The sequence below is a fragment of the Monopterus albus genome, unplaced genomic scaffold (genome assembly GCF_001952655.1).
Source record: "Monopterus albus unplaced genomic scaffold, M_albus_1.0 scaffold222.1, whole genome shotgun sequence".
Taxonomy (NCBI): domain Eukaryota; kingdom Metazoa; phylum Chordata; class Actinopteri; order Synbranchiformes; family Synbranchidae; genus Monopterus; species Monopterus albus.
Genome location: NW_018128102.1, coordinates 155,902 through 157,748, shown reverse-complemented (window position 1 = coordinate 157,748; position 1,847 = coordinate 155,902). Strand labels below are relative to the sequence as shown.

General features: G+C 38.1%; 1 long non-coding RNA gene across 1 annotated transcript in view; it reads left to right on the top strand.

Annotated features, from left to right (window-relative positions):
- Nucleotides 1–1,598: 1,598 nt before the first annotated feature.
- LOC109971368 (uncharacterized) overlaps nucleotides 1,599–1,847 on the top strand; it is a 1,037-nt gene continuing 788 nt past the window's right edge. Inside the window, exon 1 of the long non-coding RNA XR_002276538.1 lies at nucleotides 1,599–1,768. This is a non-coding gene — a long non-coding RNA (uncharacterized LOC109971368). The remainder of the gene's footprint in view (nucleotides 1,769–1,847) is intronic.

The following is a 1,847-nucleotide window of genomic DNA, read 5'->3' as shown; positions in this document are numbered from 1 at the left end:
GTGCATTTTTAAAATTATGAGTGTTTTTTTTTTTATCGATTTGATGACAAATCTTATTTATGAGAAATGTATAAGGACAAAAGTGTTGATAAAATGTAATATATAACCAAATATAAAATAATAAGTATATTTAGCTGAATACACAAATGTTTATTGCATCAGTAGTTGTGCAATTACTCCCAGAGCAACTCAAGACCTCCCATTTGCCACCACTGGTCTTCCCCATTTAATGCCACTGGAATACATGTTATGTCATTCCGCTGCCACAGATAAGTCCCCAAAATGTCCTGCCAGTTAATTACTTTGTTAAGCCAAAGTAATTGAAATTCTACAGTGTTATTACAGACTTCAACTGAGTTGTTTACACATAAAAATGTTCAACTTGTGCTTAGCCAAAATTTGGATGAATTAATCTGTACTTTTTTTGGTGAGCAATTGTTTGTACTGAGAATGAACACAGATGTTTGGGAAAAGCCCCTGTGTGGAAGCCATTTTGGGATTAAAAACTAGTTTTAATTGTCTTTTAGCTAGTTTTATTTTTTCTGTTCCATAATTTGTCATTTTATTTAGTCTTTTTTTTTTCAAACGGCAAAAAAAGTTATTGGAATGGAAACTCTTACAAAGAGTTACTTGAAGTGGAGAAGAAAACTAATAGCTGAGAAGCTGAACTTACCCCACAACCGCTCCACACAAATGCTGCTCCGTGTTTGTGGAACAGTATTCCATCACAACATTGGTGAATGCACCCCCTGATTTGAACAGCTTGTATTATCAAGACTGTGCACAGCATTGGAAGCCGGACTAGATGTTGCACGACCTTGTATGTTGCGAGGTGTTTTATTGTATTATGTGCAGTATGTAACAAAGACAAAGTCAGCGCAACCCATTGGAGATTAAATGATTTACTGAAGTGTGAAGCTTGTGTCCTGGTTTGATTGTTCTCACACACGCGCGCGCGCCCCAATGTGTTGGCACAGATCCTGATCCTCCAAACGGCCAAAAACGAGGCATCCATGGCTCTGGGGTTCTTTCTTGAAGCTGCAAAGAAACCTGACTTTCCATCCAGGTACTCTACGCCATCTTGTTTTGCTTTTGATATTAACATTTTAATATATAAATAATTAATGCTCCATTCCCCAGCATCCATTCAGTTGAAAAGTTGTTTCTAATAAAATGACCACATGGGGGTCTTGGCTATGTTTTGCAAAGCCGAGAGATAAAAACCTGGCAAAGAAAGGTCAAAAATCCCGTAAATGTAGCTTTGCAGTCCTAACCTTGCATCCTGGAGGGCAGTGTATCGGTGGCATTTGCCCAACAGTGAGATTGTTTTCGTTATTTATCCATTAGTTGCTTTCCAACTGCAGAGTCATAAAACACTGCAGACGGTCATCAAGGATTTGTGCTGATTGTTGATGGAATGGGACTAAATATCACAGCATAGTATTGCACTCAATGAGAAGAAATCACTATTTCAGGACTAATATCAAAAATCTTTGATACCTTATAGTTGAATGATTCATTTGGTAGTTGTAAGTGCAGTTTGATATTTATTGGCTCACCAGTGTTTGTTATAATAATCACAGGAATAACACTGAAACCATATTTCTTCACTTATCTGTCTCAAACTTGTATCTCGCCTGTCTGGCTGCAGAAATTCCAGGTTGTTGTTACTGAAAGTGTGAACCCTGCTGCTCTGGAGGCTGATATCGACCACGCGCTGGCTACAGAAAACTAGATGGCACCTGCTGTTATGTCACTGTTTATAAAGGTGAGTGAGCTGCCATAGCTTGGACTGTGATCAGTAGCAATAATAATGTGTTTTTCTCTGCTTCATAAGTGTTGGAGCT